Here is an 18,246-nt window from a genome sequence, read left to right on the forward strand (position 1 = left end):
GTCCAGGAGAGATCCCGCCCACCAACATGAAAGAGAGAGAGGGGGGGGGGGCCTGTCCTCAGCTGCAGTCTCTGCTATTTATTCCCTCCTAGCCCCACTTGTGGAGTGGGGAGGAAGGGCGTGCTTCAGGGTATTGGCTGATTGTAGTGGCTGAGTTCAGGCACATGTGTGATGTAATGTTGCTGGTGTCTAGTGTGCATGCCCAGGTTGACCTCTACTTGCACCTAGGTGACTTTGGTCTGAGCATGCCCAGCTTTGGATTGTCCCAATAGGTGTCTAATATGTGCCTGATTTCTCTCAAACCCCTTTATTGTGGCCTGGCCATCTAATTTTTGTTTAGTTTAGGCATTTGATGGAGACAACCCCTGTTATCCCTAATCTTCCTATCTATCAAAATGGCAAAATTGATCAATCCTCTATTAGTCCTTCAGACCCAATTTCCATGGTCTCACCAATCATTTTTGGCACTTATAAAGGCATGAGTTGAAGAGTCAAATCAAGTAATTTCCCTTGACCACACATGGACTCCCAGATGAACTAACCAAGCTGTACTTCCACTCATCAAGGCCAACTGGGTCACTGCCACTCTACTCCTAATAGCAGAGACCAAAACTTAATCCATGATATGGGATCATTCCTCTGGGAGATCAACCAGCAACATGTTGGCAGTTTAATTACATTGGACCACTTCCATGTTTTATTGTTATACTGCACGCATTTAAACTGGATATGGATTTGCATTCCCTGAATGCAATGCTTCTACCAAAGCTGCCATCTATGAACTTATACAATGCCTAATCCACTAGCGTGGTATAGCATATAGCATCACCTAGGATCAAGGTGATCCTAAAACAGTTTGCTTGAGAGAAGGATGGACTGTTCTTCTAAAGCCACAATTATGGTGCCAGTTAGGTGGCAATGCTTTGCAAGGTTGGGGCAATGTTCTCTAAACCAGTGTCCGATGTGTGGTGCTCTTTCTTCAACATAAGGATTCATAGGTCTAGGAACCAAGTGGTGGCAATGGTAGTAGCATCACTCACGGTTACTTCTAGTGACCCACTAGCAACAATTTGTTCCCCTTCTTGTAATTTTATGCTCTTCAGATCTGGATGTCTAAGATCCCAAGCAAGAAATACTCCTGGTAACTTTGGGCTCCCCATCCCTCTGGATCAACGGGCAAAGAAAGAAGTTACTGTACTGAATAGTGTGATTGATCCTGATTACTGAAAGGATACTGGATTGATATTTCCTAATAATATTGGACATCAATATCCACTTAATGGATTTATATTATATATTACATAAATAGATGGGTGTTTCATAATTGATTCCACTATAAAGAATACGTGTAGAATCCAGGAGATTCCTTAAGATAGCTTGTATTACTACTGTCTATGCAAAACTACAGAATTCCAATTTTGACGTGCCAACAAATGGCCGAGAGACTTCGGGAATGAAGATTTGGGCCACCTCTTCAGACAAAGAACCACAATCAGCTGAGGTAATTGCTGAGGGAAACAGTAATACAGAATGAGCGGTGGAAGAAAGAAGTTGTAAATTGCAGCTGTGGTCACATGATGAGGTGTAGAAATGAGTGCAATTGTTATGAGCATCAAATTTTTTCACCCATAAAATGTAATATACAAATGAGATGTTCCATATATATATACAAATGGAGCCGTGCGTTTGTGGTTATATGAGCGTTAATTGTATCATATTAGACACTAGTATTACATTATTATTATTATTGTCTTTATCTAAAGATCGTGTGTGCTTCAAGTAGATATGTATATAGATGCCAAGTTGACAAGTGGTAAACTATATAGTTAAGTTTTGTGTCAATTTGGCTGGGCGAGGATTCTCAGAAGTTTGAAGATTAAGGCCTAGTAATCCTCCATAATGTGTCCTAGTACAATGTAATCATCTCCATAATGAAATCTGCTGTGAGCAGTCAAGCAGTTGTAAGAAGTTTAGGGTGTAATGCAACCATTTACTCAGGTCACAGCCCTGATGCAACTAAAATGCAGTTTCCTTGAGAGTGTGACCTACTTCCTATGTAAGTAGACATTGTACAAAATCTTGCTTGTTTTTGCTGGGTTTGGACTCTGTCTGGTTCATCAATTTTCAGTTCTTTCGATCGGAGCCAACAGCCTACCACAATGCCCAGGAGACATTAGTGGCCTTGAATTTATTCACCACTCCAGCAACACGTCTGAGCCACTGATTTTGGATTCATTTGCCTCTCTTACTACCAGCCTGTGATGTTCTTCCCAATCTTGGTTTCATCAGCTCCCACAATTATGCAAGTCAGGAGACCCCTCCAGCTTCATATCCAACCCACAATTGGACCTGACATGGCAACTTCTTCAATTGTGTGAGACATTTTCTTGTTATAAATGTACATATATATAAATATACACATATATAAATACACACATATGTCACCAGTTTTGCTTCTCTAGAGAACCCAGCATAAGACATCTGTCTTAAGTGAAGTGTAGCCAGAACGATTCTTAGAAACGAGGATGGAAAAAATTAACATCAAGTACTTTAGACATGTTAGCAGGGAACATGTCCTCAAAAGGACACCATGCTTGGTAAAATAGAGTGAGTGAAAAAGACAAAGACACTCATCAAGTTGTATTGACACAGTGGCTGCGGCAACAGGCTCAAACATAACAACAGATGTGATCATGGTGCTGGACAAGGCAGTGTTTCATTCTGTTGTACATAGTGTGACTATGGGTTGAAACTTAACTGATGGCACCTGACAGCAGCAAAAACAAAAATACTTCTTTCTATTCTCACTTACTTGTATACCTTTACCTACCCATAAACCTATGCGGTATAGTCTTCTTAAAGGAACATTCGCTTTCGAACTACTTATACTTTTAATTTTATATCTTCAGGTTTTATGTGAACAATAAGATCATGCTGCAAAGAGCCCTGGTAGTGTTGTTGGATAAGTGTTGGACTGTTAACCACAAGGTTGGTGGTTCAAACCCACCAGTGACTTCTTAGGCTAAGAAGTCTTAGGCTTCTTAGGCTTCTATGGCAGTGGGTTTGGTTTATGACACTCTGTAGGCATCCCTTCCTTGTTTAGTAAATGCCTAAAACTATTTTGTCTGAGCTGTCTTTCAGATAATTAGTGAAGAAAAATGAAAAAGCCTCAGATACATGTAGTGGCACTATCAAGTTTACCAACATACACAAAGAAATTCTAAAAGGCGAAGCAAGAAAAATAGCAGTACAAATATTATTTGGATGAATGATGGCCAAATACTTCCCACATTTGATAGAAAAAAATTTACTCTGCATACCTAAGAAGCTCAAGTTATTCCAAGTTCGATAAACTCACATGCAAGTGGGATAAACTCATATAGATACACATCTAGATATCAAAATCAAGCATTCTTCTCCACCAAACATGTAGTTGTCTCCAGAATAGATCATATGTTCGGTACTAACATAGGTCTCAATAATTATGTAAACTGAGGGGACAAGGGAAACTTTGTGACACAGGGTTAAGAGCTTCATTGTTCATTTAAAAGAAGGCAATTCAAACCAACCCATCGATCTGCAGCAGAAAGACATGGCAGTCTGTTCCCATCACGATGGATGGTTTGGGGAATCCTCTGGGACAGTTCTGTCGTGTCCTATAGAGGTGCCATGAGTTAGAATATACTCAATGACAATGGTTTGGGCTCAGGGTTTTTGGTTTTAGATGGGACAATAATTCTTTTAAGTTTTTGAATCTATAACACCTATGTTGAGTGTTTTGAGATTACTTGATAAATTTGAAAGAAATAAAGAAAAATATTCCTATCATAGGTTGCCTAACGGTTCTTACCCAGGAAGGGTTCTTGCCTCAGGGTTCTGTCCTCGGAAAGATAGATCGAAAAGAGCCAGGAGGAAAGATCTAGAAGAAATCAAAATACACATCTTGGCTGTGGAGATGGTTACTAGGTTTACACATGTATCAAAATTCACCAAAAATAAATAATTGTGGTTTTTTATTCATAAAGTATACCTCAATAAAGAAACTAAAAGCAAAGTTCCATTAAATTCTTTGTGAGACCATGAGTAAAGGTAGAGAAAAATAATAATGACATTTTATAGAGATTTCACATTCATATTGCTCTACTGTATGAAGCCAAACTTAGAACCCAGCTGCTTCATTCAGGTGATGATTATCAAATATGTAGGAATTCAAACTCTAATTAGAAGCCACATACTCAGAGGACCCTAACAAATTAAAAGATTAGCAAACTAAAAGATATTTATGTGGATTGGGTTTTTCAAATATTTAAAGATACATTGCATGTTTATTTTTAAATTATATTTTTATGATAGACCCATTTTAACCACAATTGTAGTCAACGAGACAATTCTCAGTCTACTCATGATGGATACAAGGGTGTCTAATTGGCACATACTTCACAACAGTTCCTCATGTAAATGCTGGGCAGAAAAGTGATTTAGTTAGAAAGTTCAGGTGTTAAGTCAGGCTGACTAGAGAAACAAATCCAGAGATATTTATATGTGTAAGAAAGAGCTCTGTGATTTTGTTCTGGGTCTTAGATGTCTGATACTTGATCCCCTCGACACCTCATGATTGCACAGGCTGGTGTGCTTCTTCCATGTGGGCTTTGTTGCTTCTCAGCTAGATGGCTGCTTGTTTATCTTCAAGCCTTTAAGACCCCAGATGCTATATCTTTTGATAGCCGGTCACCATCAGCTTTCTTCACCACACTTGCTTATGCACCCATTTTGTCTTCAGCAATCGTGTTGGGAAGGTGAGCATCATGGAATGCCAAGTTATTAGAACAAAGTGTTCTTGCACTGAGGGAGTACTTGAGTACAGGCCCAATGTCCATCTACTACCTTAATACTAAACCTATAAATATATGCACCTATATCAATTTACCTATTGTTATATATAAGTGTATTTTCATATGTACATGCCTGTATTTAGACCTCTATAAGTGCCCTTTGCCTCCTAGTTCTTTCCTCAATTTCCTTTTACTTTCCTCTTGATCCACTATCATGTTCAACTTCATTCGGGCTTCAGGTATTCTTCTGAGCTACATTGCCCTTGCTCAAGCCCTACGAGGCATCCTATGCCCTCCTGGCCATCGATTTTAGATCACTTGTTCCCTTGTCCCTGGGTTTGTTAACACCACTTTCTTTCCCCCACTTCACCCTCTCCTGTGCCCCCCAGGAGCCGTCGGTCCCCTTGTTTTCTCCTCCAGATTGTTTAAACCGCCTAGCTTATCTAAATAGAAATGCAGAGATAGAAATAAGCACAAAAACAAGGCAGAGCAAAATAAAACAATAAAATAAAACCAAACAACAGCAAATAATATTGACAAAAAAAGAAAAGAAAAGCCTGTAAACCAGCGGTTCTCAACCTGTGGGTCGTGACCCCTTTAGGGATCGAACGACCCTTTCACAGGGGTCGCCCGATTCATAACAGTAGCAAAATGACAGTTATGAAGTAGCAACAAAAATAATTTTATGGTTGGGGGGTCACCACACCATGAAACTGTATTAAAGAGTTGCAGCATTAGGAAGGTTAAGAACTTTGAAAACTACTGCCTAGTTCCAGGTCTGTTTGTTGACTTTTAGGAGTGTTTTCCAGTCGAGTCTGATGGGGTGCCGTGCCCTGACCCCAAAGTCTATTTTTGGTATTCCCTGGGGACTTCATTGCTTTTCTCCTTTTGCTGCTCTGTTGCACACCCTTCGCATTTCACCCTGGTGTGCTTTATGAATGGATTTGGGGCTTGTACTTAACTCTTATCCCAATAAGAACAATTCGTTTCTATGTGGCCCTGTTCAATGCTCCCCTCCGTGAAGAGATCACTGAAGATATAGCAATATTAAGGTGTGGTGAAAAAACTAGATAGGGCCAGCTATCAGAAAGAATAGCATTTGGGGTCTTAAAGTCTTTTTTTCAAACAAGCAGCCGTATAATCAAGATGTCAATAAGTCCACATGGAAGAAAAATGTGTGATCCAAGGATTTTAAATAATATGACCCAAATCTAAAGGAGGGAATGGTATCAGAGCTTAAATTTACTGAGTCCACACATGGATTAAGCTACCAGTAAATCCCTTCTGATTATAGTTGAGGGTTGTGAATGCCCCTGTTATCAGACATAGAGCATTATAAAGTTGATTATGCAGACATAAGTTAAAATTTAATATCATTTGATCTCCCTTTTAACACATTTTAAAGCTGTTTCAGTTTTTAAAATAGGTGAAAGAGAAATGCACATGGCTTAAGCCCTCGTGAGTCTCCTCTGATATGAGGAGGATGTGGACGGCCTTGTGATCATGCACAATTCGTTGGAAAATGAGACTGTTGTAGATACAGTGAGGTTAAAGTTTAGCACCCCATCATTTCATCTCCCTTATGATCCATTTAAATTTGTTCTAGCTTTTAATATGTTCTGCTTTTTTTAATTGAGGTTTTTATTGGTTTTACTTGCTGTTGTTAGTTTTTGTCATTAAAAAAATGTTTTCCTGGGTATCAAATTAAGGGTAGGTAAATCTATAGAGACAGACTCATGATTCCTGGGGATATTGCAGGGAAGGTTGGAGGCTGGATGGATACCTAGGAGTATGAGTACGAGAAAGAAGAAAATGTTCTAAAACTGACTGTGGCGATCTTTGTACAGCTCTTCTTAATGCGATTGGACTAATGAATGGTATGATGTATGAATTATATGCAAATAAAACTGTTAGGGGGGAAAAGTAGTAATCGTATCAGAAACCCACATGGGCTGTTCTACCCTGACTTCTTGGGTCACTGAGCCAGCATTGACTCAATGGTAATGAGTTTGTGGTGTTCTCAAACCTGGTGTACAGGCAGGGAGGTAAAGAGAAAGACAGCGTGTACACTTCCTAAAATCAGCGACAGCCCTTTTGATTCTGAACTAACCCGGCTTTGCTATATTCTCGATGGACGTGGAACTGTCCATCTGATAGTCTTCTAACAGTCCGCGTGCCTATGGCCATGAATCATAAGAAGAGCGAGGAAAAGATGAAAGGTCAGCCTTGCTTTGGTAAAATGGGAAAAGAGTAAAGAGAATTGTGTGAAAGAGAAGAGACTGGGCACAAATGTGAATTCAAAGAGATCCAAAGAATGGTACATGCGCAAGTTGGTTTAAAATAGTCTTTATTTTTCTAGCCATGGAGAGTTATTACTATGCTTTAATCAGTGTAAATGTGCGTGTTATTTGAGAGGGTGGGTAGTTAATATATTAAATAGGTATTTTGGAAGGATAGCTGTTTTTAAAAAACAAAACATTTCCTTGAGTTTTCTAGCACAGTGGTCATCCTTACTTTCCAAACTTCTGCAGCAATGAATGCCCAAACCACATCACTTAATATTTAATTATATGCTAATGCATATGCCATTTAATTATAGGATATGTTCATCTTCTGAACATATTAATAGCTAACTTTTATCTAGGACTGACATTATGCCAGGCACTGCTTTAAATGCCTTAGATGTGTTGACTCATTTAATCCTCATGCGAAAGTTAAAGACTTATTTCCCCCTTGTACACTGGAGAAAACTGAGGCTTCGGTGCATTTAAACTCCCAAGCTCAAATAGATACTAAGTGTTGGGGCTGATCAAATGAGGCCTGTTAAGTCATGTTCCTAAACACCAAATTATACCATCTCTAGCATGTGGAAGGACAGAGGTTTGGGGTCAACGATTTGAAGACATACTACTTTCTAATTCAGGAAATACCGGTGTACTTAATATCTCCCAGTTTTCTCATCTGTAGAATCTGTCTGATAATATTAAGTTCATTATGGTTGCTATGAAGATTATAGTGTCATAGAAACACACTCTGTATATTCAAAATATTCATGAAAAGATTCATTTGTCAGGTACCATCGAGGTAAGAGGGGTACTATTGTGTGTGCCCTTATGTAGATTCCAATTCATGCAGACGCTAAAGGATAGAGGAGAACTACCCCCATGTGGCCAAAAGCCCCAGGCTTCATCTTTACCAACGCCAGCTACCAACTGTTTCTCTCCGAGAGCAGCTCATTCATTCAAAATGTCTGCATTTCAGGGAGCAACGAAGCGCTTGAACACTGTGCACATGGTCTCTGAACAGGGTGCCAGGGGCCCATAACAAGTGTGCAGGGAGGTGACTGACTTCCTCTAACTTTACAAGGGGATCATTTTGTTGTTGTTAGTTGTCATGGAATTGGTTCCAACTCAAAGCTACCTCGTGTAAAGCAGAAGGAAACCCTTCTTAGTCCTTTTTCATTCTGTCATTATGTCGGTTGCAGCCAATGTGTCTGATTTTCTCCTAGATGATTTCCTCATTCTCCCTGGCCATCTACTTTACCAAGTACGCTGTCCTTTTCGGGAGACAACATTGACAGACTACCCAATACAGACTCCCACCACCCTCGATTCTAAGGAATAATCTGGCTCTACTTCTCCCAAGACAGGTTTGTTTGCTTTTCTGGAAGTGCACAGTACTTTCAACACCAGAGTTCAGATGCACTCATTCTTCTGTGGTTTTCCGTAGTTATCGACCGACTTTCTCGTGCATCTGAGGCAATTAAAAACACCTTTGGGTGTGCCACGCACAGCTCAGCCCTTCAAATGATACGCTTGGTCTTCAACATTGTAAAGAAGTCTTGTACCGCAGATTTGTCCAGGGCCCTAAGTTCTTCGATTTATTAACTGCTGCTGAATAAGCTCTGACAGTTTCACTCTTTTCTCCGCTGATAATGATGGTGTCTATTGGTCCAGTTGTGAGGGTGCTTATTTTCTTGCCATTGGCTTATAATTCATCCTGAAGGCAGCAGGCTTTGACGTTCATCAAGAAGCGTCTCAAGTTCTCCATTCCTTCAGCGAGCAAGGTCGTGGCGTCTGCATGAAGCACAGATCCTGGTGAGCCTTCCTCCGATGCTGACCCCGCCTTCTTCTTCATAAGCTCTCAGCATGCAGACTGAGTACATGTCGTGAAAGAATACAACAGAAAGCACGCCTTTCCTGATTTTAAACTATATAATAGTCCTTTGCTCTGTTCGTAGGACTGCCGCATTGTCTCTGCACAGAAGCTACCTCAGCACAATGGAGTGTTGTGAAATTTCCATTCTTCCCAATATCATCTGTGGTGTTGTTGTTTTTTTCACACACTCAAGTGCCTTTGCATAGTCCATAAAATATAAGGAAACATCTTTCTGGTATTCTCGCTTGGAAACAAGATCCGTCAGATGGTAGCAGTGACAGCCTTCTTTTCCACATACTCTTCGGAATCTGCCTTAAATTTCTGGCAGTTCTATTTCAAAGCATGCTGCAACCACTTTTGAACTACATTCAGCAAAGCATTACTTGCAGGTGATATTGATGGTATTTCTCTATTATGTTGGGTCATCTTTCTTGGAGCGGGTGCAGCTCTGGATCTTTCATGTCTTGACATGGGTGACTGAGGTCTTCCGGTGCTTCACCAGCTTGTTGACACCCTCCAATTCCTCCTCCCTCCATTCCTGGAGCCCTGCTTTCCCCCAATGCCTTCGTTGCCGCTTGAACTTCTTCCTCAGTACCCTGGGTTCTCGATCATATGCTGTCTCTTCACATATATGAATGTCTACCTGTTCTTTGTGGCACAGGGACTCTGAGTATTCCTTCCATCTTCTCTTGATGCTTCCAGTATCATTCACAATTTACTCATAGAATCACTCAACCCTGAAACTCAAGGTTTATGCTGACTTACTGTTCTCTAGTCTCTAATATCCATACGATGGTTACTCAGAAACTCAGACAAAATTCATGACTAAAGAGTTTATTAAGGAAGTTAACAAGTTGTCATGTCAGTGAGAAGTGCTTAGGTACTTGTTTACCAGGACATGTTACAAAGTTTCAGATCTGCTAATAAGTACTTAAAGGAGCACACAACTCTGTCTTAAACTGTCAGCTTTAACCCAAAGGCATTCAGCTCAGCTCAGGCTCCAAGTCCCAGCTCCTGAATTAAGTGACATCCCACTCTACTATACAGAGTATCAAATGGCATCTACTCTACTCTGCAGAGGCATGCCACTCTACTATGGCTGTAAGCCACAGCCCAAAAGCACACAGCTCCACTTCCATGGGTCAGCAGGCCCAACTTCCTGACTTAATGCCCACAGGCACCCTACTCCAGGAATTTTCAGCCATAAGGTACTCAGCTCCACTTCCTGGAGTTAGCAAATCCAAAGTCTCCAATTACCGTAAGTGTCCAGAAGCACCCCACTCTGGAAGCCAGCTTCCTGCACAAGCACACACACCTGAACGTGCTGCTTGGGTCGGGAAGCCCAGCTCTGATCCACGCTCTAGGTCCTGGTCTGCTACTGCTCCTCTGGCATGGCCATCATCTGGATCCAGGAGGTTCACAGCACAAGGATCTCAGGTCCAGAGGACACACCCCATCCCTGTCTCCTGCTAGTAATGAGATCCCTCTTCCAGCTTCTCAGAGGGCTCATTTTATATATACCAGGGGAGCACTTCAGGGTGCAATTAGCAATTACTATTAGCAATTACTCATGGGTGAATCCTACCAGTATCTTCCCTCACTTTCTTACCAGGCCTATGCAGGGAATGGTCGTTTGGAGGGAGTTGGAGATTTGGGGGAGAAGAGACACATTAAATAATTCACCGCCCCTGCAAGGTTGAAATGGTTTCTTTCATTCTTTCAGCTTCAGGAATCTGAATGGGTGCTTCCTGTTTGGCCAACTAACACCAGGTTTTGCACGGGTCATGATAATACTCTACTTTGTCTTCTGGAGCTGCCCTTTGAAATTTTCTCTTCAGTTTCTTGACTTAATCACTTCTTCCATGTGCTTTAGCTGCGCTTTGATGAAGAGCAAGTTTCAGAGTCCCTCCTGACCCCCATCTTCCCTCCTGACTTCCATTTTGATCTTGTATAAAAGCTACGGACCGTCTTGACCCCTGGTCTGGTTTTGGCTGAAGATATTACGTTACTCACTCATCTCCTCCCACAGATGGAGTCCATTTGATACCTGTGCATTCTATGAGGTGAAATCTCCAGATAAAATCACCGTTAATTTTGTTAAAAAGAATATTAACAATGAAAATTGTTGGTCATGTGATCTCCAGTTTAGTGTCTATTTTCCAACTACTGCTCCTTCCTCTTTGTTTCCGTTAGAACGGGAATAATTGAAAAATGGACCCGGAGCATGCGTTTTAATGAACAGGTTATAGTAGAGTGAGCACCTGCCCAGGTGTTTAGAATGGAACGAGAGTAAAGCGGGCAGGGTGGGGGAGATGGGAGGACAGAGCAAAGAGAGACTAGCCAAAAGTGAGAAATCCCGGGAGAGCTAGACAGAGGAAGAGACAGAGGGAAGGATGCGTGGCCACAGGAGAAAGTGAAGAAAGTCAGAAAGTTCGAACAAAGGAATCCGTGTTAATGAACTTAGGGGACAGAAATAAATTAGTAAGTCTAAAAGGAGCCCGTACTCCCTCATGCTGGCTGTGGCCGAGAACTGTAGTGTTACTGCTTGCCCCTTTAGTTTTCAACTTTCTCGTTCCAATTACCAATAAGAAATCTTAATTACATGTTTGATTAATATCAAACTGAAGAGGTTGGTAGAACTCTTCAATATTTCATCTGCAGCTCCAGTGCCTGACACATGAGTTTCCATCGTATTTCTATTAACTGGACTTACTTGTAGACCTATACATATTATCCGATTACAGAGAGCATTATATTTCAAGATAGATCTTGAAATATTCATTTGAATGATGAACATATCAATCCTTTTTAATTTATCTTTCCCAGCATACTACCTCATAGATTGTCTGAGTCAAAATCCCGGTTCATTTCAACTCAAAAAAGCTTAGAACATTGATCTTGATGCATTCCGTGTCATTTTCAATGGCTGCCAGTTTCCATAGACTCCTTGTGCACGTCTCATGCTCCTCTCGTGCTCTCGAGTGGGTGTGTGCAGCATCCTCTGATGGCTTTGCGCCATGCCCCACTAACAGAGGAAGGTCCACAATCTCTAGTCCATTCACGTCATTAAGGTCTTTTGTTCTTTGAAGTGGACATTATTCTTAAATCATAATCTCACTCCCTTTCGACCTAAAACGCTTAGTCTCTGTCTCTGTCTGACAGTGTTTTGTTGCTCTTCAGAAGGTTTTGGATGGCTGATCCTTCAGAGGTGGATAACCGAATCCTTACTGCTAGTCTCTTCTTAATCCGCAAGCTCCCCCTTGTTCTGGTTCATTGTGGGTATCTGACTGGTACATGAAATAGGGGGAGTAAGGCTTCCAGTATCCCAGTACACCAACTACCACAGTTCCACAACTGACAGATGAGTGATGCTCACACGTGTGTAAAAGGATCAAAGGCATCAGCATTAGTCTCGTAAGGCTGATTCCTGCCAGGCAGAGATCAGACAGGCCTGCATCTCTCACCAGTTTTACCTATCCTAACACTAACCAACCCTCCCAATCTACTCTTTACTTCTGTGCTGAGTTCAATCATTTGTTGCAGTGATCATAGAGAACTCAAAAAGAATGCTCGTGATTATGGGATTTATTAGGGAAGCAACAGGCTACAATTCAGGTTCAGGAATGTGCAGCTACATAATCTACTGTCAACCTGAGGAAGAGGTGGAGTCTAGCCTGTAAATCAGGTCACAACACAATTACCTCATTTGGAGGCACAACAGAGGTAAATAGATCACTCGATGCCAGATACACTCTCTCCCTTCAAGACATTCCTGTTGAGAGCTATGTTGATGGAGCCAGAGTCCTAGAGCTGGAGGAACCATATGGAGGAAGCACGTGAAAACCCATGCCAGCGCTGAGATGTTTCTACCACCACTGGATCCACAAGACATTCCAACCACTGGCCTGTTTTCTCCCTGCATTCTGAATCATTGCATATGTTACGTGAATCTGAAGAGGAATTTACATACTGGTATCAGACATGTGGGCTAATATCAAACTTATGGACTAGATCTGGACTGGGCTGGGATGTTTTCTTAGCATACAATGACTCTTATATAAAGCTCTTTCTTATACACATATGAATGCTTCTAGATTTGTTTCTCTAGTCAACCCAGACTAACACAAGGAACATTCAGGATATATTTCTTTCATCCCGACAACCTCTTCTCAAATGTGGCAGCAGCACCATTATCCCTGGATATCAGTCCTTGAGGGTGCATAATTTCAGCAAATGATATAATGCTACCAATTAAGTGTCAGAGGTACCCTTACTATACTAGGTAATCTCTCTCCTTCCAGAAAGCATCAACATTTTCACCCTGACCCACTGATTCTACTTCCTCTGCTGCCACCACTTCTCTGGCATCTTTTATCACCAACTCTTGCTATCTTCACTGTAACAGTACTCTGTTTCATGCATTGAGAAGGTTAAGTACAAGGATCTACAGGACAAGCATGTGCACCACGCAGAGCTTTTTTTTTTTTCCTGATGGTATTGAGATTCCCCCTTCCTATCTATGAGATGGCTAATTGTAAGTCTAGCAGAATGACAAAATTTACCAATCCCCCATATTAGGGAAATAAACCCTATACTTTATTTGCATGCTCCAGCTCCCACCAGGGTGTCATATCCCTTAATTACATAATTAGCAAACTATCACATTGCCTTGGTGGGTCACACACACTTTACATGTGAGTAGTGGAAGTTCCAAGAACTGTAGCTAAGAGCATTATGCTAAATAATTCAATGTACTACAGGGACAAAAAGAACAGGGTGGCAGACAGAGGCCACAACCCCTGGGTTTGCTTCTGACTCAAGCAGCTGTTATCTTGAGAAAACTCATTCACTGCCATTGAGTCAAGGCCAACTCATGGTGACCCTGTAGGACAGGACAGAACTCCCCGTGTGTGTTTCCAAGACTGTAGCTCTTTGGGGGTTGAAAGCTCTGTATTTTTCCTGTTGTGTGGCTGATAGTTTCAAACGGCTGGCTGGGCAAATTACTTAAACTTCAGGAGTCTTAGTTTGGGCATTTATAACCAGCAAAATACATACAAATGTTCTGGGTTGTTTGGAGGATTGATTTAAATAAATAAATAATGCGCCCAACAAATACCATCTACTCAACAAATATGATTTATCTTCTTACTCCCTGTCATGTGAACATAATAATATAATGCCTCATTTCTTCAACTTAATTTTTCTTCATGAAATTTGTCAGCCTCTAACATATTGTAGACTGATTTGCTTCTTTATCTTCTGACTCTCCCAACCAGAATTAAAATCCCATGAGGGTCAGGATTTTGTATACTTACCTCCATAGCTAGAGTAGTGCCTGGGGGGGCGGGGATAAACAGATGATCAATACATATTTGTTAAATTAGCACTTTATCATTGTTTATGCTTCTTATTGCTGTAGTGGAGGTCAGGGGCTCTTTCACTGTCATAACTCAGCATAAGAAGAGACAAGTACTCATTGACATCTTTAAAGACTGTAGCATGCTCTCTAATTCCGTTTTCTCAGTCATTTGTGCCCAGTCCACCAGGATTCCTTGGACATTCATTACACAAAACAAAACACAAATAGTTGTCATGGAATTTATGCCAACTCACAGTGGCCTTCCACCACTTGTCTGTCAGTCCATCTGTGGTGCCTTGCATGTTGCTGTGATGCAGGAAAGTAAACGTGAACAGGCTTCAGTGGAGCTTCCAGAATACGAGCAGTCGATAAAGAAGGACTATACAATCTCCCTCTGAGTGGTTAGCCGCTGACAACCTCATGAACTGCAGAACACTGTCAGACACATGTCGGAAGATGAACCCCTCAGGTGGGAAGGCCCTCAAAGTCAACTCTACTCCTCAAAGTAGAGTCAGCCATAATGATGCTGATGGAATAGAACGTTCACGGCCATCATTTGCTGATGGGACATGACTCAAAATGAAGAAAATGTGCAGATATATGTAATAACCTGAAAGAGTAATGTACAAAGCGTGACTCTAGAAAATTGAAACCCACCAAGAGTGAAATCGTATGCATCAAGATCAAGATCCTAGGCATCTGCAAACTGAAATAGCCATTTTGACTGGAACAATCATACAGTTGACTCTTGAGAAAGACAAATTGAAGAGGAAGTATGTCATATTCTTCCTCTCAAAGAACATTTCAAGATCTATATTCAAAGGCAGTCCTGTCGGAGATCAGACACTATCTATGGGCCCTATAAGGAAGTCCAGTTAATATCATTGTATTTGAATTATGCAGTAAACACTGAAGCCACGGATGAATAAATGGAAGCATTTTTCAGTCTGAGCTTGATGAAACGTACAATCAAGATCCATTGATAATTATCGGTGGTTATAATGCAAAAATTAGAAACAAAGAGGAAGGAACCGTAGTTGGAAAATATGGTTTTGGTGATAGACACTAAACTGGAGGTCACATCACAGAATTTCGCAAGACCAATGACTTCTTCATCACAAATACCTTTTTCAACAACAGAAATGGCTACTCCACATGGACTTGAGCTCAGCCCTCCTCGTGGGAGCCTCCTGTTACTTGGAATCCCAACTCCTTCCTATCAATTGCTTCCGGGAAAATTTGCCTTTGTTTGTGGAAGTATACTTGGCTTTTCTAAATATCCCTACATATATTTTAAAACAATAGAAGCAATAGTAGTCATCTATGCATTTCTGTAAAAAATTTAGATCTGTCTTGCCATTAAACCGTATCATGGACCAAACTGTGCCGGACAGATGATGAATGTTAAGCACAATTTAGATTGGAATTCAGTACAGCACTGTATCCACCATCACTCGCTTTAATAGTCACTCTGACAGTTTGCCCACTCTATTTGTAATAACTATGGTTTGCTGGACTGCTCGAACAAAAAATATAACTGATTCCTTCATCTCCTTTTATAGTTCAGATTTTAGTTATAGTGTTTAACTGTCCTGGATTAATAAATTTAGAGTTTTATTTCCAGGAAAATTCAAAAGCTACTCTATTACCCTTCACTGAATGGAAGTGTATGATTAGCTGAAGATAAGGCTCTTCTTGAGAGTTTGTTGTCATAACATTTAAAGAGATTTCCCTTCACTTCAACTAATGGCTGTTTTATGTTGATCTGAATAGTTCTGTATATTTGTCATGCCAATATTTGCTTTCTATGTGGAGTACTGAGAAAATAAACTCTCCACGTTAAACAAGAACAACAAAAAATTATAAGAAATCCACTTTCCAACAATCCAAGCCCATGAATGCAGCAGTCCAGAAATCAAATGAAGTATTGAGTTGGGGAAATATGCTGCAAAAAACCTCTTTAAAGTGTTACTCAAATCAAACTCACGGCCACTGAGTCCATGCTGACTTACAGTGACGCCCTGTGGGTCCCGAGGCTGAAACTGTTCACAGGAGAAGAAAGGGTAGTAGTCTTCCTCCAGAGGAGCTGCTGGTGGTTTAGAACTGTGGACCATGTGGAGCGCAGCCTAACATGTCACCACTACCCTGCTGGAGCTCGAGAGGTGAAGGTATCATTCCGATGACTAAGGGGGACCTGATCCAAACCATAGTCTACTCATCATTTTATACTTAAAAGGTAAGCAAAATACCGAGAATTGACACATTCAAATTCTGGTGTTGGTGAGAAATATTGAATAACCCTTGGACTTCTGGGAGAACAAACAAATCTATCTTGGAATAAAGTACAGCAAAGGCTCCTTGCAAGTGAGGATGATGAGATGTTGTCTCATATGTTGTGGACATGTCTCAGGAGAACTACTCCCTAAAGAAGCACATACTTGCTAAAGTAGAAAACCAAACAAACAAACCCAGTGTCATGGCATCCATGCTGACTCACAGCAAGCCTACAGGACAGGATAGAACTCCACCCCCCAAGGTTTTCCAGGACTGTAACTCTTTACAGGAGTAGAAAGCCTCATACCCTGGAGAAAGATAGAGACTTTCAATGAACTGGATTGGCTCATATAAATAGCAGTGAGGTCAAATAGGGTACAGACCTGGGAAACATTTTGTTCTGTTGTGCATCAGGTGCCTATGAGTCAGAGCTACTCAAAACACCAAAGAACAACATCTTAGAAAGTTATTTCATATATTAAAAGCCATGTGCTCATACGCTATATGTACTTGATAGTAAAAAAAAAAGCTATTAATAGTAATAATGATAGAGTATTATTATGAGCTAGTGACTTTGTTAGGTAGTATTCATGTATTAATGTTTATAATTGTGTTAGGATCCCTATGAGAAGTTGAGCACAAAAAAATGAAAGCAAGTTTATGGAGCAAGTCCAAGGTTACGTCTCCTAAATGGAACTGAGTGCCAACTGCAGAGCCCCTTCATTCACTGCCGTCTTCCTAAACAGTAGTGACGGGAGGAGGTGAACATAGGCAAGTGATGAAATCGATGCTTCATCATACCATGGGGACACCGGGCTGCAACACAGATAGATAGTCAACATCTTATTATGACACACACCAGGAGCCAAAATATCTTTCAGGAAAATAGGATATAGACTAATCAATATTCTACTCAGTCAACTATAAGGGGGAAGAAAACCCTCTTTATTCCTTGGAAGGAAGCATGAACTGTAATAGAACAATAACACTGTAATAAAGATCAATATTTTATACCTGCAGTAATGCATGCACTTTTATGATGTTCCCCGCAGCCTAAATAGTCTCTATTTCAGTATATGATAACTGAAATCAGGCAGTCATGTCCTGCCCTCCCTCACGTAGAAACCTGCAACATCATTATCTTCATCAGTTTTCCTCACAACTCCTGGAGACAGCTGGTACCTAACCTAGCAGGGAGACACGGCACATGTTATTGCAGCCTTTCATCTCTCTCATGACCACATTTAGACTCTAACTATGCAGGCAAATAACTCAGGCTGCAGCATTGAGAGCAAAGCTCTCTTTCGGTCTTTTTCCTTCCAGTCTTTTCCTCCAACTAAAGTCAAAGAGCTGATCATGGAAGCTATCCAAGTGACTGCCAGCAAACAAAACAAAGCCTCTCTGGGGAGCTCAGTAGACCTTAGGGGAAGTTGACAGACTTCCTGAAGTCTACAGTTTAATGAAGCCTCGCTACTAACCAGCAGTCACTTGGCTTCTGATAAATACGACTGTTAAAAACTTAATCTTATGCTCACCTTCCCAACACAACCGCTGAAGACAAAGCGGGTGAATAAGCAAATGTGGTGAAGAAAGCTGATGGTGCCCGGCTATCAAAATATATAG

This window comes from Echinops telfairi, unplaced genomic scaffold, assembly GCF_000313985.2.
Source record: "Echinops telfairi isolate 266 unplaced genomic scaffold, ASM31398v2 ScPeMD7_3;HRSCAF=10, whole genome shotgun sequence".
In the NCBI taxonomy this organism is placed as follows: Eukaryota; Metazoa; Chordata; class Mammalia; order Afrosoricida; family Tenrecidae; genus Echinops; species Echinops telfairi.